Source organism: Dasypus novemcinctus, chromosome 6, assembly GCF_030445035.2.
Source record: "Dasypus novemcinctus isolate mDasNov1 chromosome 6, mDasNov1.1.hap2, whole genome shotgun sequence".
Taxonomy (NCBI): domain Eukaryota; kingdom Metazoa; phylum Chordata; class Mammalia; order Cingulata; family Dasypodidae; genus Dasypus; species Dasypus novemcinctus.
The window spans coordinates 4,795,728-4,817,119 of NC_080678.1; the positions used below are offsets into that span (position 1 = coordinate 4,795,728).

The window sequence follows — 21,392 nt, forward strand, 5'->3', positions numbered from 1 at the left end:
TGGGCACCACCAGGCAGGCTGCACCGCCAGCCAGGGCTGCAGGAGGACGAGGCAGCCCTGGAGATCCTGTACACATCTGATCAGAAAGTCATCTGTGCAAGGAACTAACAGTCTCTCTGAGTAGCCCAAAATTATTTCTTAGCTTGCATAATCTATGTATTTTTCTCTCAAAATGAGATTCACCTGCAAAATGGACACTATATTTTTTATAATATTCTGCAAACTGAGGTTTTGATAACGAGCAAAGAAAATAGCAATCTTAAAATAACAGCTAGTTTTAATTATGAAATGTATTGTTATAGTCTTCCAGGTCTAAATGATTACAAAAGTAAATCAATAAACTTTTATTTCAATTAAATTATGTAGCAAATTTGCATCATAATTAAAATGGCTCTGCCTTCTATCTTTTGTCTTCTAAAAATCATTAGCTTTTCAATTACGATTTCATTCTTACAAATGTTCTGGAGAAAGAGATCATGTGCCTTACAGATATAAGGCAATTAAAATAAAATATGCTCTTAGGAGGCGGCCAACACTGAACACAAGCCGTTTACAAAATACCTTCTGCCATTAGGAAAAGCTCAGGGCATGTAAAGTGCTACTGAAAAGCTTTAATTGATTTTTAAATTCCAATTATATTGGGCAACTGCCATGTATTTCTTTTTCAAATAATTTAATGTGGCTTCTTTCTCTTCCTTAGAAATGCTAGAAGAGCAGTCTTCTCACAAGGTCTATGCAGAAGCCTGGCCAGGAGACCGGTTCTCCATGAAACTCGTGGGCACGGGGCTTCTGGACAGGCGCGGCCTGGCCTCCGCGTTCACCCTGCCAGCACTGTGTTCACAGACGCTCCAGCAGCCTCAGAGCGCTTCTCCGCAGCGGGGTTCCAAAGAACCTCAAGTGCTGATCTCAGAAGGAGACAGCAGGAGGGAGCCCCAGCTCCACTGGGGCAGGCGAGGCCCTGGAGCATCTCCTGTGCAGAGCCGCCAGGCAAACGACGCACTCCCAACCAACGCGCTGCACAGGAGACCCCTGCCACCGCCGGGTGCGCCAGCTCCCCCAGGCACCAGTCCCGGCAGGCCAAGGCCGGGCAGCCGGCTGTGAACTCAGCTCTTCCGCCAATGAGGACGATCGAGGTTACGAGGGGGCTGGGTGCTGGCAGCTGCTCAGGCAGGTGGGCCACTGAGGCCGCATGCTCTTCTTGGGCCCTCACTGTCCATGGTGCTGATTAGCCTGGGTGGACTGCTTGGCCCCCACCAGAAGCCACCCACCCAGGAGAGCGTGGTCCCCTTCTAACCAGTACTATGATATTTCCAACAAACTATCCTTGCTTCAAAGTAAGTCCAGAATTTATTCCTTTTAGAATTGCCTGCAAGATCTGCAAGACATTTTTAACATTCTTGGGACATCTTTGCCTTTGAAAAGTAGATTTTATTTTTTAAACATTAAGAAGTCATCAAATAGTAGGAACTGGTCCTTTTATTACTTTTTTAAAAATCCAGTCTGATAATGCCCACTTCTGATTTAAGTATTTAATCCATTTACAGTCAATGTAATTACTGGTATATTTGTTTCAATCTGTAATCTTAGTGTTCTCTCTCTCTCATCATTCTCTTAGATTATTTGTTATTATCTCACCCCATCCCCCTTCTTCTTGCCATTAGTTTGGAAAGTATATATAATTTTACTAGTTAACTGAGATTACAAAATGTTTCACTGGCTTATCCAAGTCTAGTATGATCATTGTTACTTTTATTCTTCCCAAAATTGCCAGGCGCTTAAACCATGAATTCCATTTCAGCCCATCCACTTACATGCAATGGATCTTGCTGACTTTTGGTTCTCTAGGTTTGTTAAGTCACAGAAGGTGTTTATTTTGTTCTACATACTCCGTTTCCTGCAGCTCGTCTGGGAAGGTCTTTCATATGCCTGTTTGGTGACTGCCTTTTGTGTAAGTCTGCTGGTGACAAATACTTCTCAGTTTCCTGTGAATGAAAATATCTATTTCACCTTCGTTTTCAAGGGACATTCTTGCTGGATTTGGAATTCTGTGTTGACAGCTTCCTTTCGGGACACTGACGCTAACATTCCATTGTCATCTAAGTTCTACTGTTTCTGCTAATACATGAGCTGTCAGTTTAATTGTCACTCATTTCAAAGCACTCTGCCTTCTTCTCCTGGCAACTTACAAGATTTCCTCTTTTTCTATGGTTTTCTGCAGTTTCACCTTATGTCTCCGTACGGATTTTTTTTTACTTTAAAATTTTTTTTTCTTTTTTTAAAAAAGACACATAGATCACAAATAATGTTACATTAAAAAATATAATAAGTTCCCATATACCCCACATACCCCCCCTCCTCCCACATCATCACCCTCTTTCATCAGTGTGGCACATTCATTGCATTTGGTGAATACATTTTGGAGCACTGCTGCACCACATGGATAATAGTTTACCTGTAGTTCACATTCTCCAACAGTCCATTTAGTGGGTTATGGCAGGATATATAATGTCCAGCATCTGTCACTGCAGTATTTTAGGACAACTCCAAATGCCCCCACATCACATCTCTTTTTCCCTGTCCCTGCCCTCAGCAACTACCATGGCCATTGTCTCCACATCAGTGCTACAGTTTCTTCCACTGCTAGTCACAATAGTACTATAGTAGAACACCAATAGGTCCACTCTAATCTATATTTTATTCCTCCAATAAGTCCACTCTAATCTATATTTTATTCCTCCATCCCGTGGACCCTGGGATGGTGATATCTACTCCACCTCTATATTGAGAAAGGGCTTAGATCCCAAATGGCCGATGGATGCAATTCCCCTGCTTGCAGCTGCAGGCACACTCGGCTCCCTGGTGTGGTGGTTGACCATCTTCACCTCCCTGTCAGCTGACCTGGGTAAGTCCAATGATCCAGAGAGTAGGAGAAGCAACTCTGCTGAGGCTCAGGGCCCAGCTGGCACATGGACAGTCCAGAGATTCAAGTCTCCTGAGCATACACCAACCCCAGCACCAGCCACAGGCTCAGCAGAAACAAGAGAAGAGGCATGTGAAGAAAGGTCACATCTGAGTCCAACTCCAACCACTCAGGAACACAAATTCCAAAGCAAGGCCCACCTACAAGGCGCTGAACTCCAGAGCCGTTTGCCATGACCATAGAACCTGTGGGTCTCCATAGCCCTCGGGACCAGCAGTACCTGGGGTTGTCTCTACTTTGGCTTCTCTGGGGTCCTGCTGAGGCGTGCGTGTGACCCCTCTGATGACTTCCCGACTCTTTTTTGAGGACTTAGTCATATAAACTCATTTGTCTTTACCATTTCCCCCTTTTAGTCAAGGTCTTGTTCAAGTTGCATCACCAGTTAGTGATTGGGATTTTTAAAATTTATCCTGCTGGGGTTTATTGAGCTTCTTGAATTTCTGTTGGGGTCTTTTATCAGTTTGGAAAATCATCATTTATTAACTCTACCAAAACGACCTCTGTTCCACTCTCTGCTCTCCTTCCCTCTAGACCACACATCTTTTATAGCTCTTACCCCTCTCCTTCCCAGTTCATGGTGGTCTTAGCTACGTATCTTGAACTTCGTCCACGCCTGTGGGTGTGAACTCTTGTCAACAGGGCCTTCTGATGCCGTGACATCAGGTAAGCAGGACCCAGGCTATGCTTATGCATCACCGAGGGCCTTACAGGGAAGGTCACAGAGAAAGAGAGAGCCAGGAGCAGCCAGAAGCTGGAGTCAGTGGGCCTGGAAGAGAGGGGGGAGCCTGGAGAGGCCACCAGGCGCACTGCCGCGGAGCGAGGAGCCCGGACCCAGGCTCGCCGGAGCCCAGCCCCCGACGCCGCTGTCTTAGGGAGAAACCACTGCCTGGGTGACACCCTGGGCTGGACATCCCCTCTCCCACTTGCCAGCCTTGCCCAAACTGCCGTCTCCCTTTCTCAACATGAGCTGAGCCGAGAGGCCACGACGCAGGCGCTGCAGGGACAGCGCCATGCTCAAGTCCCACACCTGCCTCTTCCTGGGGAGGAGAACTCAACTCAACTTTGCCGTAGGTAAAATCGGCAAGATAAAACACTTCCCGGGGCTGTTTGGAGTCCTACACTGGATACAAGCGAAGCATGTAGGGCAGGGCCATCACAGTTAACTACTGTTCCATTCCCATGACGCCATCACTTCCTGTCATCAGCTGGAACGTATCGTCCTAGAAAAGAGCACAACGTGGCCTCCAAAGTGTTCTTGCTGACACTGAAACTACCGAAGGCGAGGCCGGGAAGGTGCGGCCGGGAAGGCGCGGCTGGGAAAGCATGCCAGTCAACACTGGCCCTGGGCTTCCAAAGCAGCAGAGGCCGAAGTCACCCCAGGGGGTCTGACACCCTCCCTCAGGGCGGGGAGAGGTCCCTGTCTGCTCGTCCTCCAGCTCGCCCCTCCGCCCCTGCACCTCCTGTCACCCGGCCAGCAGCCACTTTATGATCCTGACCATCTGAAAGAAAGAGCTCCTCTTCTCTACTTCTCTTCCAAGGCCAAATCACGAAGAGCCCTTACGGGAAAAGATTTCCAAAGAAAGCCACCTCCTATTAACGGCCTTGTCATAAATCAGACCTCACTGACAAAGACCAAGGAAAGTGACACCCATCAAGCCATCCCCGGAGTCTGCACCGTCCCCACCAGGCGCTGCTGACCACAGGGCTATCTATCACGTCCCTGTAAAAGACGCTGCCAAGAAGTCAGTGTTTCCAGGAGACCAACAAGGACCTGAGGCTCCTGGGGGGTTACAGGCCAGGCTGGAGAGGACGGGGAGAGACAACAGCACGCGAGAGCAAGCGGGGAAGAAGTAGCTGGACGGTGAGGTCTGGGAGCTGCGGGCTCCCCGGGGGGGGCAGAGGGCTGCGGGGCAAGACATCATCCTGTAAGCCTGTCACACGCAAAGGGAAACGATGCTTCCAGAAGCAGAGTAGGATGGCAAATACACTCGCACAGACAGAAAAGCCAGTGTTTAACCAAACTACTAAACTGCACCAAAACCAAAACAAAGAACCCTATGATGTTCATTTATTCCAGTTTTGTAGCTATAAAATTCTCCTCCAGAGCAGCATTTTATTACTGTTAAACAAGAACACGGTGCTTGTGACCATTTTGTTCTGATTTTACACCAATGGGAAAACAGTTTTTGGCTTTTGTCACTTACCGTCTCTTTGTGGACAAAATTTCTAGCTGCTATAACAAAGACTATTGATTTAATGGGATGAGATATAAAACACTACGCTCTGGCTCAATCACTCTGGAAACCCCCGGCACGGTCCACAGGTGGCCCAGAGGAGGGCTGTCTCTCCTGCGGGCGTGGGTGGTGGGCAGACGCTCAGCGGCCCCTGGGCTGTGGGGAGAAGGGCGGCGCCAACGCACAAGACGTGAGCGCGGGGGAGGAGGGCCCCGGGTCCCAGGTGTCCAAGGCGCAACCCTTGAGACAGCAGAGCCGCCAGGCGAGCAGCGGCCGGGGGCAGGGGGCCGGGAAGGACGAGCACGCCCCTGAGGAAGCCACCGGCAGCACAGCCCGGCCGGGCGGGAGAGGGCGCCGCAGCAGGCTGGGGGAGCCAGGGCGGGAGAACAGGACACCGCCCCCCCCCCCCCCCCCCGCACACCCTACGGCAGAGGGGCAGCAGGGGAGGTCGGCTGGGGCCTCCAGGGCTTCCTCCCGAGGGGAAGTGACAGGGTGCCTGTCTGGTGACGCCTGTTTGGCTTGAAGAGGCAGGAAGGGGAGCGCCAACGCTGCAGGGCAGAGAAGGCCCTGGAAGGCAGGCGGAAGGGGCAGCACCCAGCACAGCGCCCGGGAGCTGCTCTGCTGGGAGCCTGGAGAGCTCACCCCGCAGGACAGAGCGAGCAGGGTGCAGGGGAATGGGCGGGGGGCCCAGGGGGCAGGGGAGGGGCCCTCTGGTTGTGCCCCTCCTTGGTGAAAGGCCACAGGGCCTCCGGTGCTGGAGAGCCGTCCATCGTGGCAGCCAGGACCCCAGACGGCTGCGCAGAGGGCGGGGGAGACTGGCAGCACCTGTTGGGTGTCAGAGGTGCGAGAGGGACAAGGGGACGGGGAGGCAGGAGGCTAGAGGATGGGGTGAGGAGAGAGAACAACGAGGGGACCTCAGGGCCCAGGACCCTGCCTCCAGCCAGCAGTGCAGGTGCTGGGCAGACAGACGCTTCCAGGGGCCAGGGAGTCAGGCCTCGCGAAGGCACGGGGCGAGGAATTTGCCAAGAAGAGCCGTCCACCAGGGATTGTGCAGGTCAAGTCCCAGAGGACATGGCAGGGGCTCAGAGCAGTGGCGGGGGCCGGGGAGTGCGGGCCGTTCTGGCCGAGACCATGGGACAGAGGACACAATGCCACTCAGGGGCCACATGGGGTGAGCGTGGTCCTGCACCGGGCCGGGGGGGCCAGGGGCCACTCGGGGGTGCACCACCTACCCACTTGCTAGCCAGTGCCCCTCCCTAGCTGGCCCTTAGCAGTCTCCGTTTCAGCCTTCCTGTCTAGAAAATGGAAGGAAATAATGAACAGTAGGCGCTAAATAAAAGCTAGCTGTGGGGGGTGGCGCTGTGTCAGAACAGAGAGGTGTCAAAGATAAAGGCCGGGAGGCGGGTGTGTCAAGGAGGGCCAGGTTCAAGCTCTGCGCCTCCTGGCGAAAAGAGAAGGAGAAAGCGTGCCCGCGGGGCGAGCCAGTGCCTGCGCGAGTGAGTCACGCAGCAAGATGACGACGCAACAGAAGAGAGACAAAAGGGAGAGCCAAGCTGAAGCGCAGCAGAGACCAGGGACTGCGGTGGAGCAACTGACACCACATCAGAGGTCCCCAGGATGGAATCCCATGAATCCTAGAAGAGAAAGACAACAGGAGAAGACAATAAGAGAAGCAGATACAGCAGCTCACACAGTGAACGGACACAGAAAAAACAGCGGGGGGGGGGGGGAGGGGAAGAGAGGAAAAAAAGATGAAGGCCGCAGGCCACCAAGTGTGAGTGCTGCTGGGGAGGTGGGTGGAGGCCACTGAGTATTCCAAAAGTAAGTAAAACAGGCAAGGAGCTTTTAAGTCACATTGGAGCGAAGATTCAGGAGAAACAACGTGCCTTTCCAATACACTGCAAACCCACGTTCAACTTGAAGAGACTCGGCGTTTTCTCGTTTCCCTCATCATGCCCTGACTAAATCTCTAGCCTACCAATTAAAGAAAAACAAATAGGAACAGTGAATGACAAGAATTTCAGCAGTCTCCGTAGAGCTGTAAAACCCATCCGGGGAAAGTTTTGATTACATCACCTCTAGAAGTGAAACAGCACGAGGGTCAAGGACCTGATGTGCTCTGACTGGCCAAAGGAAGCCTGTCAGATTTACTTGCTTCTGAAAAAGAAATGCTCTACTTCAACTGATGTTTTTTCCAAGTAGCAGCATCTAGAAAGGTTCTGAGTTTAGCAGGGCATAATGACCCCATGAAAACTGAATCACGTGTCAGAAAGATGAGCAAAGGGCCAAAATACGATGCTCATTTTGTTTTGTCTCTGAAACGGACCTATGATACTTAAATTTGGGATTTGCCTTATAGGTTTTTCAAAAGTAAAAGGCAACATGTGGCAAAAGCAGGTCATGTCGAGGTAGTTCCTGCACTGGGACCGTGCCCCCCCAAAGCCCCAGCCCCAGCCCCGCGTGGGGCCCAAGCAGAGACCCCCTGGCAGACCCCCCGACAGAGCCCTAGCAGTCACCCCCCGGCAGGCCCCTTGGCAGGCCCCCCAGCAGTCACCCCCCTGCAGTCCCCCAGGCAGAACTCCCTGGCAGGACCCCCCCCCCCCCCCCCCCCCCCCCCCCCCCCCCGCTCTCAGAGGATGACTCAGCACAAGGTCTGCTGATGAGGCACTCAAGACACCGAATCGTGTTTTTTTGTTACCCAGAAATGAGAAAACACAACAAATACTCATAAAAGTTTTACACCTGAAAAACCTTCACTCCAACTTATGCTCAAAGTACTTAGCAAAAAGGTCAAAGCTCTGGAATCTGCTAGATAAATAAATGTTGGTGAGGAGAACGAATCGCTGGAGAATTGGGGCATGGCAGCGAATGAATAACCTGCAAACGCTGCCCAAACCCCATTATTTCCCTTTCTCCAGGAGCCCAAAGATTCATGTCCCCGCATGCCGCCACTTCATTACCAAGAAGCGCCATCCCTCTCCCAGCCTGGCCGGGCGGCCGCGCGGCCCCTCGAGAGCCCTTCAGCATTTAATTCCCCATCATCTGCTCCACCGAACAGCTTAATCTCTGCTTGTATGATCAATACTGCATCAGTGTAAATTAAAATGACAATTTTAAAGTAATTAAGCCTGTTAATGCGCGATTCAAATGTCATTATTTGCACGAGGGATTGAGGGGACATTACACAGTGTCTGGGGTGACAGGAAGACGGTGGTGGCTCCTGAGCCCGTTGCGCAGGGCCGCCGCGGCCTTGGCGAGGCCGATCACCTCCACCGTGGTGGCCGAGGCCCAGCCGATGTCTAAAGAGGGTAACGCAATTTGACAAATGTAATTCCAGCTACAAACTCAATTCTCGTGATAATAGATGAAAACTGAGAGGAGACTCTAACGAGGCCCACAGCTTTCGAAATACACTTAACTCCAGAATGAGATACAACAGTAATGGTTTGATTTGATTTGCTCGCTCTTTTGAAAACCCTTTAAATAATTACGGTGGCTGGAGCACAGCCGACGCTTATTAAACAGCCCGAGCGCGCGTCCACGAGGAGCTGCACCAGGTCGTCCGGGTCACGGCGGGACGTGTGCGGCCTCTGCGTGGCCGGGAGCTTTCGCTGGACGAGCGCCGCGCCGCCGCATCGCTGGTCTCACAAACAGACGCTCACAGCTCCGCCGCCCCTGGCTCGGCCCCCACGCACTGGTGGCTCCAGCCCTGCTCACGCTGTGGCCCTGAGTTTAATAAAACCAAGGAAGACACCATTCCGCCTTCTGTGGCAGCCGGATCGAGTGTGCGGTCGAGGGTAGCGCCTCCGGGAAGCCGTGGGTACAGGCCCCCTGCCCCTCCAAGCCCGCGCAAAGGGGCGTGCCGTGACGCGGCTGCGACACCCGGAACGGCTCGGAGGGCGGCCGCGGTGGCCAGCTGCATCTGTCAGCTCAGCAATAAAAACGGACAAGCGAACATTAATTTCAAGATGAAGTGGGAAGTGTAACCATTTCCGCTTGAAGGATGCTGGCGTGCGGCGCGCAGGGCGCAGGAGTGATCACCGATGGGCCCTGCGGCTCCCGAGCGCCCAGGGGCCGCCGCACTCGCCTCGACGCCTCCAGCGGGGCGAGCTGGGCCGTGCCCCACGGCGGGGCGCGCCGGGCTCTTCTGCACCCAGCCTTCTGTGGACAAAGGACATTTACAATCAGCACGTCCCCCCCAAGTGGACCGCACGGCCGGCGGAAGGGAACTCCAACACCGCGTCTTCGCCATGTGCAGCAACTTCGCGTCCCGCCAGCTCCAGGACACGGGTGCTCAATCGGGGCCAGTGAGAGCGTTTTCACAACGTTCTCTCTGGCATTCCAAACCAAAGCATCCCTAATTACAAATTACATTCCCGAGTTCTCAGAAGAGAATCTCGAGTAGAAGTCATGATGCTTTAAAAACTAGCATCGAGGTGCAAAAAAACATGGCTAAAACCAGGAACAAAATGATTTGATTCTAAGGCAAACATGATAAGAAAAAACATGGTTGTGACATTCTTCTTTAACCAGGAAAAAATTACACAATGAAGGAAACCCCACATCTTAAAACCATCTTTCTTCCTTCAGAAAGGCAACAGATGATAAAATTCAGGGGGAAATGTGAAATAAGTTTACCTTTAAAAGTGGCATTTTTATAAATCTAAGGAGGATTTTCCTGTATTCTGAAAGTCACTATGCCAGTGGTGGCAGCTTCGCAGTGTAAGATATTGGGAATAGGGTTCTGGGTGAAAGCATAATGGTTGTACGTTGTCAGCCTGTCTTGAAAATGCTAGTGTAGCCTAGAGACAAAGTAACACTGCCTGAAACGCTAGGGTGCCCTAAAGGGAGAGAACGCCGCGCGTGTGGGCCCCCTAAAAGGCTGCCTGTCTGGAGGCTTGTGCAGGAGGGCCCCGGGAGCAGGCCCAGCTCCCCCAGGCACTCACTCTGGCTGCCAGGCTGGAGGGCCGGCACAGCCCCCCCAGCTAGGGGAAGTGCCGGGCCTTGGGGGCCTCTGCCCACTCAGCTCGGCTGCTGCAGCGCGGGGTGTGGAGCTCCCTGTGGCCGGGTGGGGAACCTGCACCGGCGTGGGGCTGGGGGTCAGTGCCTGGCCAGGGGCCAGCAGCCGGCCACAGGAGCTCCTAGGTCAGTGTTTTCTTTCTTTCCTACCACGGAACTGCTGAAGCGACAGGGCAGAAGCAGCACGATCCGAGCGCAAGCGAGCCTTGGGGCACACATCCCAAAGACAGCAGAGCAGATGCCCACACAAAGGTGGGTTCTCATGTGCCCTCGGCTGGGACTCGGGCGGGGGCAGCTGGGTGGAAGCCGCAGGCCTGCCCGTCCCGCCAGCCGCCATGCGCAGGACGCCTGTGCCCGGGCCATCTCGTGTGCACGCATGGCCCTGGGCATCAGCTATGAAGGTGAACAGAGACTGATGGCAAAAGGGCCACCAGCCACTGCCCACGGGGCACGCAGCCAACCAAGCACTCCTCAAAGGCCGTGCCATCAGGTCCAGCTTGCATGTGAGCGCGCGGGAGGAAACCACGGGCAGCTTTCGCAGGAGCAAGCCAGGCTCTAAGGCTGCCGAGCCCAAGGCCGGGGCTTCCCTGCCCAGCACACAAACCTCTCGCGCACCCTGGACAGCCATGGGGGCGACAGGCACGCACTGCCCAGGCTCGCCCACAACTCACGCACCACAGAGGATGGCGCGGTCCAGGAGAGCCTGCTGGCACCCTGCGCCGCCCGAGCGCAGGAAGCCCTCTCCTCACGGGCCTCTGGGTGCCCGCCAGCACCCTGCTCCGACGGCGACAGCTGAGCTTGCGAAGGAAACTCCAGAAACAGGAAAACCCAGCACGTGCTGTCACCTCCAGCTCCAGCCCAGTGCAGCAGCTGGAGCCAAGCTGGCCCGGCTCTCGCTGAAATACCTGCCTCACAAGGTTTGCTGGTCTCCTCCTGGGCACTGACTCCATCTCCAGTGGGCCACAGCCTGGGAAGGCAGCGCCCGGGACACAAGGCTCGCCGGGGGAAAGCAGCGGGGAGAGGGCCAGGAGCCCTGCAGGGAAGGACAGCGTCCCTCGAGGCCACCGGGGGGAGCAGCACAGCCAGCCCGTGCGTCACCACTGCTGTTTTCTTACGTTCACTGCTTCAGTGATTTTCTGTCAAAAAACGCTAACAAGCACGAAGGCCCTCAGGAGCGCTGGTTTCTCAGTCGCGCACCGATCCATTCCGGTGGCGGACGTGTTTCCAGCGCTGCGGCGACACAGTCCTCGATCACGCCTGTCCACGCTGACGGATGGGCCTCCCACTAAGCACTTTGGCCCAGCCGTCGCCAAAGCACTGTGCGGGCTGCCCACGCAGGCACTCTGCGTGACAAGTGACGGCAAGGAGAGGCCACTCTAGACATCTTGGCAGGCGGGGCCAGGGTGGAGGGGCGGGCAGGTGAGCGGCAGTGACAGCGGCCTGGCGCAACCGTGGAGCGGACCAAAGGCCACGCCCCGCCCCTCACGCCCGCACCCTGGCCGGCCGGGGACCCAGAGAGCAGCAGGCCATCGCTGCCGTCCCCGGCCCTGTGCCGAGCGGGCCAGTGGAGAGTGGAAAGCGGGGACACAGCAACCATGGCCACGACCCGGAAACTCACAGGTGGGGCCGAGGGCAAAATGCGGAGGGGCCAGTGCCGCACGCCTCGCCGGACACTGGGAGCCGCATGGCAGCGTGCGCTGCCCCGAGGGGACGGAGGGAGCCCATGGCGGGCTCAGGACCGCTCCACACGCCGCGCAGCCGCTGCCAGGATCAGCCCCTGGGCCTCTGAAACGGCAACAAGCCCTTGCACGGCCGCCCCCACCCCAACCCCACCCCCGAAAGGGTCCTCACAGACCACAGGCCAGGAGCTGCAGAGGCCCGGGTGGTGGGCAGGGGGCCGCGTGGGGCTGCCTGCAGGAGGCGCTTTTCACCGTGGTGCCGGAAGCCCGGCGGCGCAGAGGGCTGACCCACCACTGTCGGAACACCTGGCCCGGGCCGACCGGGCATGGGAAGGTCGCCTCGCAGACGCAGGAGCCACGTGCGAGCCGGCGCAGCGCCACCCCGGCCGAGGCCTGGCCACACCCACCTGCCGACTCCCAGCGGTTCACAGCGCGGGCTTTGGCTTCCCCACGCAGACTCCCGGGAGCCTGGCCAAGGGGTTCCCAGGGACACCGTGGAGGCACTGGCCGCGCAGTCGGGATGGCGCCAGGTGCCCGGGCACAGGCGGGGCTCTCGGCAGCCACCAGCCGGACTCAGGAGCTCACATGTGCTCACAGGTAGAGCCACGCGGCCGGCCCGGAGGCCCAGCCGCAGGACGGCACGTGGCCACCACGCTCACTCTCAGGTCACAAAAGGCAGCGAACATGACACGAAACTATCACTGCCCACAAGAGATGGGCAGACGCGAAGGAGCAAGCGCCACAGAGCAGGAGAAGCAGAGCCACACCCACTGCCGCGCTCTGAGAACCCGCGAGGCACAGCTCAGGGCGGCACCACGGGCACCTGCCCCTGCCCCTCGCCGGCCAGGGACAGAGGGCAGCACCTGCCCCTCGGGCTGCAGGAAACGCACCACTCGGGCTGCGTGGCAGTGACAACTCTACAGTCAGACACAAGCCCATTTAAGCTACAGAGTATCTTTTTAAGTTTATGCTCATAATATCTCTGTGTATGTATAAAATTCAAGCTTATTCCTACTTAGCTGTTATTTCTTGCAAAATGCTGAGTTTCCTTAACTGTCTCACACACACACACATACACACAGCTATTTGCATAGCTCCACTGTGGAGCCAGCCCATATTGGGAATATTTTTGTTTTCAATTAACTCCCTAAAATTTGACCTATGAGCCATTCACCATGTGGCTAGACTGTGGTCACTGGTGCGTAACTGACGTCTGACAGCCCCCACACGGGGAGACATCTTAGGCGAGCCCGTCGCCAAGCGTAGTCACCCAGTCCACTGCCCCGAGGCGCCCTTCCCTGCCAGCCCCAAGCCCTCCCAAAACCACTGAACACTGTCCCTGTAGAGCAGTTTGTGTTTACAAGAACACGGCCAAGACGTGGCAGGCTCAGTCCTAACTCAGCAAGCGGGGAGCTCCGCCGTGCCTGGGGTGCCACCTGGCGCTCCCCTACCTGTGGCGCTGAGCTCCTGCCTCCACACAGGCACGGCCCCCGCTGGACCTTCGCGGAGGCGTCGGCCAGATCTCCTGCCCACTGCGTCTTACTGAGCTGTGGGAGAGTTTTACACGGCCAGCATTAGGTCCAGTGTTTTCTTGGACGTCTGCGAATACTTCCTCCCAGGCTGAGCACGGCCTGCGTGCTTCCGTGACAGTGCCTGAGGCTGAGCACGGCCTGCGTGCTTCCCTGACAGTGCCTGAGGCTGAGCACGGCCTGCGTGCTTCCGTGACAGTGCCCGTCAAGGGAAAAGGGCTCCGTTTCAACCAAGTCCACTTGGTTAGCTTTTTCTTTCATAATAAATAGTTTGTACTTTTTTGTGACATTAAGAAACCTTTGCCAAACCCAAGGTGGCCAGGACTTTCTCTCATGTCTCTTCAAGCTCTGCAGCGGGGGCTGACGTTCGGCACGATCCGTCTGAGCCGCTCTAGTCTGGGGCGAGGGCCCCTCGGGCTCCGGCGCGGTGTTTGGCATCCTGCGGTTACAGCACCACCTGCTGACGCGTCTGTCCCCGCCCCTGGGAACCTGGCCGGTCTGCTACTGGACGCGCCGCCCTCCTGGCTCGCGCCGGCCCTGCCCGTCCTGCCTCTCTGGCTCTGGGCTAAGCTGGAGCGGCAGGGCCGGCCTTCTAGCTCGGCACTCCCACGGTGCCGGCTTGGCTGTTCTAGGCCTCGGTTTTCCTTCTCAATTCTAGAACCAGCCTGCCAGTTTTTATGGAGAATCCAGCTCAGGTTTCGACTGCTTTATCGCACTGGTTCTCTAGTTCTACCCTGGGAAAGAGGGCAACTGAGCCCCAGCCCCCAGCATGGACGTGGCTCAGCTGCTCATTAACGCCACTGTCCATCCTCAGTGCACGTCATCCCCGAGGATTCCATATTTTATGATGATAGCATAAATGGTACTGTTATTTCAATTTCAATTTCCAATTTTGCAAGCCAGTAACATGTGGCTAGATTTGAAAGGTATAACAAAATATTTTCACCTTAGCAAATCCATTCTGACTACCCTGAAAGCATCTTTGTGTTTTTATTTCCTCAAGGAGTCACTGTCTTCTCTAATTTCAACTCACAGTACCATTGATCTTCAGCCTCAAGTGCTTTTCACTTGGCTCGGGATTGTGTTTTCAAAACAAGAGCCTAAGGGGCTGAGGGCGGGCATCTGGCGAGGGGTGTGCGGGCCCAGGCCCCACGCCCCGCAGTGCTCCCGCTTCCAGCTTCCTCTCTTGCTCCCCCAGCTCCTGCTTCAGAGCGCGCAGCCGCCTCCTGTCGGCGGCACAGGTGCAGCCCCCGCCCCGCAGTGCAAGCTCGCACACACACCCCCACCAGGAAGACGTGCGCCCGGCCGCGCGCCCGCAGCCTTGCCGTTCCCTCCGTTCCCTCCGGGGTGGAGCGCTGAAGGGCCCCTCAGGCCGCCGCCGGCTCCCCCTGCCGGCTTCTGCTGCGTCTGCCGCCTGCCTCTGAGGTTACGCTGCTCCTTCAGTTCCCGCAGTAACCGCGGGCTTCCCGCCTAGGTCGGGGAGACTTCACGCTCCTCTCCCCTCGGTGCACGCACACGCGTCAACCGCGCACGCACCCTCCCGACTCCCGCCGGCACACTGGGACCACTGTCTCCCGTGACTCCGCACAGCAGACCCCTGGCCTCACCTCGGGGGCGTCCTCTCCGCAGCGCTGTCCCTGGGTTGACCACGGCCTTCTCTGCGCGGGCCGAGCGCCTGGTTCCTTAAGCACGCTCGCCACCCCCCGCCTGTCCAAGCTCAGCTCGTGCTCCCTCCCTCCCCGAGCACTTGCTCCCCCACCGGCCTGGGCCGCTGAGGTTGGGGTGCGAGCAGGCACGGAGTTGCTGAGGAGGAAGGGCCTCAGGGGCCAGGGCCCCGAGGCTGGATCGGGGGACACCCAGTGGCCGGGCCGGCAGGCAAGGCGGAGCGGGGACAGACACCGGCCGCCTGCCAGCAAGCCTGGTTCCCGCGCCCGGCGTCACCTCCTTGTGGCAGGTCCTGGAGAAAGGGTGCTTGGAGGCGCGCAGCTCTGTCTCCCGTGAGCACAACCACCCTGTCCTCCCCTGCCCCCGGCTCGGGGCAGCTCGGCGCTCGAAGGAAGCCCGTCGGGGGCAAGGACACTGCCTCCACCTCCTTGTTCCCGGGGCCACTGCCGAGAAGGCAGCGTCGCTGGACCTTGCCCTGGGCTGTCCACGTGCTTGCTCTCATCCATCCACGCTGCCCACACCCCTCGGCCCCAAGGCCGGGCCGCCCCGCACTCACCCTCCTGCTCAGCCCTCGTGCTTCCCAGGGAACACCGCTTCCTCAGGGCAGCCGGCCCCCAGGCCTTGAGTGGCAGGCCCCGGGCGCCCCACCCCCCCTTACGGCAGACCCCAGCGCCCCCACCCCTTACGGCAGGCCCCAGGCACCGCCCCACACCCCGCACAGCAGGCCCCGGCGCCCCCACCCCCTGCACCACAGACCCCTGCGTTTCCAAGTGCACCTCCAGGCCCTCCTGCCAGCACAGGGGCCTGCACTGCCACGCTCTGGCATCCCTGCTTCCTCCTCTGCTAACTCCAGGAGGTGCACACGGCTGGCTCTCAGGGCAGAGCTGGGCGCAGGGGGAGGGCTGGGTTGGCACCACCCAGCCACAGTTTCAGCCTGGCGCCTGTGCACTGGCATCTTCTCTGTGTCATCCACCGCTCGGCGCACGGTGCCCACTGACGGGACTCAGTGGCAGCCTCTGGAATGAGGGGTCTCTCGCAGCACACGGGGATTGCCACAGTCAGGCACAGCGCCAGGGAGAGCACGGCTGGGCATCCCCTGGGGCCCTGGGACCAGCCCCCAGCCCCCGAAGCTGCTCGCTCCCTGTGGCCTGGCAGCTCCCTTGTACCAAAGCCACTGCGAGGGTAGGACCGGCCGCAAGCTGCCCGCTGGGCAGGGTCCCTGCTCCTCCCCGGTGAAGGAAAGCGCCACTAGAAAGCCCAGTCCAGCGCCCTGTGCTCCTGGAGGGCCGCAGCATCTGTGCCGCGGTGCCTTGCCAATGTGATGCGCAACCGGCCGGCAGGCTCTGCACCCCGTGCTGCCCAGAAGGCCCTGCGGGCAGGCCGACCAGGCAGGGGCTCCATCCGAGGCCCACCTGCAGCCAGGAAGCACCAGCTCCTCCTCGGCACGCGGGAGCCCGGCAGGAAGTGAACTGCCACCATTGTTTTCCCACCACCCGATAGACCCATGTCAGCTCATCTGTTAGGGGAAATAAAAAAGTCAAACCTAAATGTATAAAAAATTATGATGGAAGTTCCAAGTAAAGCAGGGGCTGCACGCTGATTGAGTCAAAAATCAATCAATCAATGTGCGAGTGGATTAGGAGCGCCTCCCGCGCCCCGAGGACGCGATGTGCCCAAAGACTGCGATTTAACCGCGGAGGGCCAGATTCCAACACTTTTAGGAAGTAAATAATGAAAAATCAATTGGGAGAAAAAGCAGATGGGGAACCCTGGGCCCTGCGTGCCGACACATTTATTACCAAGGACCGCTTCCCGGCTGACCCGAAAACTTCGCGAGGTGTTTATTTACTTTCAACACCTTGCCCAGATCAATATTTTTAATTTGGATCCGAGTTATTATTTCTCACATCACAGCAGCGGGGAGCGGAGTAAAGTGGCTCATATTTTAGTGCTAAAAAGATCGATATGACAGTTTCACCTTCGCGGCGGCCCTGCCGGGCGGGCGCACATCGCTGCATCCCGCGGGGTGCAGGTGCCGCGGCCGGGAGCAGGTCATTACGCGCCGCCGAGCAGACAGCCGTGATTTAGCGGGCGCGGGGGCCGGCGCCCTCGGAAAACCAATCTTGCTTCTCTCACTTTATCAGCCTGTCTCGCCCCCCCGGCCGGGCGGTGGGGGGCGCGCCGGCTCTGAAAGCAGATGAGTTCCCCGTCGGGCGCGGCTGTGCCCCCCTCAGTGAGGACGTCGGGAAGCTCCACGGCTCCCGCACGTCGCCCCAGAGCCTGACTCAGGAGAGCAGGGGACGGGTGGGGGCAGCAGGGGCCGAGCGGGGGCCGGAGAAGCCCTCCAGCAGCCCCCCGGCCCGGCCTTTGGCAGGGACCCCAAGCCTCCCCGGGCAGCGGGGCACCGCCCGGCAGGAGCTGGGCAGCACAGCGGCTGCTCTTCCGGGCGCACTCCCTTCTCGCAAGCTTCAGCCACCAGGGAGGAGCCTGCCGGCAGGGCCAGCGGCGGTGCTGGGGGCAGGGAAGGCCGAGACGCCCGCCGCTCGGCAGGGCTGGGCTCCGCAGCCCCAGGGGAAGCTGCACACAGAGCGGCCCGGCGAGGAGGTGAGGGGGCTGCGCAGCCTGGAGACAGCGACCGTGCAGCATGCTGGCCTTCCTGGCACAAGCATGGAGGGCCGGCAGCTGCACGGGGCAGACAGGAGAGGGGCTTCCTCAGGCTGGCGTGCCCTGGCAGGCGGCCCACGCCCTGCCCAAAGCACACGCCATGTGCCTGGGCCTCCCGCTCCATGGACCATCCGCCTGCTCAGCCCACGCGCGCCCGTCCCGCCTCTGTGCCCTGGGGCCGAGGCTCCCTGCCCAGTGCCCAGCAGGTGGCGGCTCACATCAGGTCGTCCCCGTCCACCCGACCCGTCCATCCCCAGGCTGTCTGTCTCTCTGGGTCTCTCCATCCCTGTCCCAGCCTGGGCTCCGGTCCCGTCTGCCTCCCTCCAGACCACTGGACATCCATCCCTCTAGGTCTCCTGCCACCCTTGCCCCTGGCCTGCCCTCCGTGGCAGAGCCCATGGACGCCTTCTGGTTTCGGTCACTTGGGCAAGGCCCAGCCTCGCAGGACAGAGGGGGGAGGAGGGCGGCCACAGGCACAGGAGGGCCCGGCTGCATGCCCCGGCTGCTCCCCGCCGAGGACCGGGCTGCCCATGACCCCACACAGCCCCCTACCCCCTCAGGGTTCCCAAGCGGGACACGGGGGCGGGGGACACGCATGACACAGCACAGGCCGATGCTGCAGTGCTGCGGAGGGAAGCCACGGAGAAGGCATCTGAAAACTAACTTGCAACCTCCTCCTCGTTTGGCTGCTCTGGAGGCAGGGCCCGGGCAGCGGCTGCCGTGGCGCCCCGCTGCTGACGTTCCGGCTCGCGGGGAGAAGGGGTGCACTCCCGATGCTCCTTAGGCTACCATGGTCAGACCCAGGCTTCTCGCGGACCAGAGAGCACTGATGCACACGGCCCAACAGCCTCTGGCTGCACAGGGCACTTGCCCAGCCTAAGGGCCAGGGCTGCGCAGCTGTGTCCAGGGCGGTGAACCCATCCTCAGCGCCACAGGAGGGAACGCTGTCGGGGGGACAGGGGCAGGCCCGGCACGCCGGCTGGATGCAGGGGCATAGCTGGGCCCCAGGACGCAGGCCCCGTCCCCCTGGCTGTGCTGACGCTGGAGCTGGGCACGCCCGGCAGTGGGAGCCCGTCTCCATCCACGGCAGGCACAGAGCCAGCTCCAGCGTGGCCATCCGCAGGGCGCCTCCCAAGCCTGCCCACTTGGTGAGGGGCCCGAGGCTCACGAGGCCACACTGCCCCACTCTGTGCTGCCAGGGCAGGTTGGTGGGCGCCTGTGCCCTGAGAGCCAGCCCACTGGGGCACCCGCCCTGCCAGGGACCCCACCCTCACCCCAGGAAGGGCTGGCACTCCCGCTTCAGTACGGGCGGCCACACTGCGAACACACTGGCACAGCTCACGGAGGGCCCGGCATGGGGACGCTGTGACCAGGGGTCAGAGGCCCCACCCTCATGGAGCGCCTTGGTGCGCAGGGAGACAGGGCTGGCAGCACGCGGACACGTGTAGAAGTCCACGGAGAGCAGCGGGGCCGAGGGGGCAGGGCAGAGGGCAGTGGGGCCAGGGGCAGCGGGGGCGAGGGCAGCAGGGCGAGGGCGGCGCACAGAGGCCCCGGGGCAGGCCTGAGGTGCGTGGCGGCCAAGGCGCAGGTGCGTCCTCAGCGACGCCTGGGATCAGAGGCCACTCCTCGGAACTCTTCTGCAAATGCAGCTAGTTCTACGACCCGTGGACGTAGTCGGGACTGGAGACTCAAAAACTCGCTGGTGATTACAAACAGGAATAAACTGGTTCTTTCTAGGAAAACATGAAAACATTCCCGGGGTGCCGATTCACGACAGTTTGCGAGGACGCCAACCAGGTTCAACGCCGTCTCATGGGAAAATGACAGTCTTTCCCTGCGCCCGGCCAGCCCACCGGCTCCACCTTGGACACAGACCCCGCCGGAGCCAGCAGCAAAGACCACAGGACGCATGTTGGACACGAGCGCAGCGAGCCGGCGCTGGGGCCTCGGGCTGGGCCGTGGCGAGGACGCAGCCTCCTGGGGCTCACAGCAGAGGGCGTTCAGGCGCCACCCCCACCCCCTGGCACGTGGCGCTGACTGGCAGAGGTACACCTGCCCACTGGCGGCCATGGTACTGAGCTCAGTATGACCCCTAGGCCTAGGCCGTGACCCCATGCTCAGCCACACGCTGCTACCCAATGGGAAGCTGAAGTTCTCCCCACAATGCCAGGGAAGGTTCTGGAGAGCCCTGGAGACTGGCCCGGGCTCGAGAACCTGCCTGGCAGGGGCAGCGCACGCCATGAGGACACAGCTGCCGAGGGGCCCCCACAGGCCCTGGAGGTCCCACCCACACACCTCCCTGCCCCCTCCCTCAACACCCCCAGGTGGGCAAAGGGCCTCTGCCTCCCCCCGGGCCGCACTTCTGCACAAGGTCGGGCCGGACCCCAGCACAGCGCCCCACGAAGCCATGGCGCCCACCATGCCGCCCGCAGAGTGGGTGGGGACACGCAGCGTCCTGGGGGGCGGGCTCTGCTCCCAGCACCCGTCAGTGCTCACCAGGGAGGGTGGCGTCCTCAGCTGCGGGACAGACACCCAGGTTCGAGCCCTTGTCGTGTTTACGTCAGAGCGTGCCGCGGAGCAGCCCAAAATCAGCCCTCCATGGGGGCACACGGGCAGCCGAGGCCGGCGGCTCCCAGCAGGTGCGCAGGAGTCAGCAGATGCAGTGTCACCTTCAAGACACAGAAGGACCAGGGGCCAGGGGCCAGGTCCGGCTCTGGGCCGAGTGTATGGCTTTGGTGCCACCTCCTGGCGAAGTGGACGCTGACAGCCCAGCGGCCAGGGGGATGCAGGTGAGGGAGGGGAGCCCCAGGTGAGGGCCCCCACCCGCTGCAGGGAGGGGCGCCCGCCTTCTGGGAACAGCCCGTTCGTTCGCCCTGTTAATATCCGTGGCAGCGTTTACGCGCAAGATAAATTCATTTCAATTTCCTCTTTCAATTAATGGCCTATTATTCCAACCAGACTCAGCTAAAAACATTGCTGCAGCACCATCAATCTTGTAAAAATGAAATTCCCCTCCCGTGGCAGCCGGAGGCAGCAGGCTGGGGCAGGGAGGTGGCTACAGCCCGGACGCCGCGGGTCAGGCACAAGGAGACGTGGCGGGCTGGCAGGAGGGGCGGCACGGCAGGGGCTGGCCTGGGACCGCCACCCCAGACCAGGCAGGCCCCAGGCAGGCCCACCTGCCCCCTGGGACAGGCTCCAGACGGAGAGGCGGGGCAGCCCCAGCACATCCTGCCATCAGGCGAGCCTGCCCGCGTGAGCAGGGCGCACCCCACGCCGCGCACGGGCCCCGGGGTGCCGGGAGAGGCCGGCAGCAGGGCTGCGGCTGCGCCAAGCTCCAGGGTGGGCGAGGGGCAGTGTGGGGGCGGGCAAGGCGGCGCTTGGCTGACGCATGTGTCCCACTTCAGGACGGTGGACCACCCGGCCGGCACCGCCCTGCGCCCAGCACCCAGCACCCAGCACCCAGGGCAGGTGCGATGGCGCCCCTGCTGCCACCGCCCTGCCCCCATGCTCCCCTCCCCGCACCCCGGCCTCAACCCGCCCGTGTATGTAGTGTTCAGCTGGCAAACAAGGCCAAGCAGGAAACCCTGCCCCGGCGAGGGCTGTGTGCACGGACAGCGTGAGA

The 21,392-nt window shown here is 59.5% G+C and overlaps 1 protein-coding gene across 1 annotated transcript in view; it reads right to left on the reverse strand.

The window, feature by feature from the left end:
• Positions 1-21,392, reverse strand: part of INPP5A (inositol polyphosphate-5-phosphatase A) — a 124,808-nt gene that overhangs the window by 74,200 nt on the left and 29,216 nt on the right. The gene's annotated exons all lie outside the window — the stretch shown is intronic.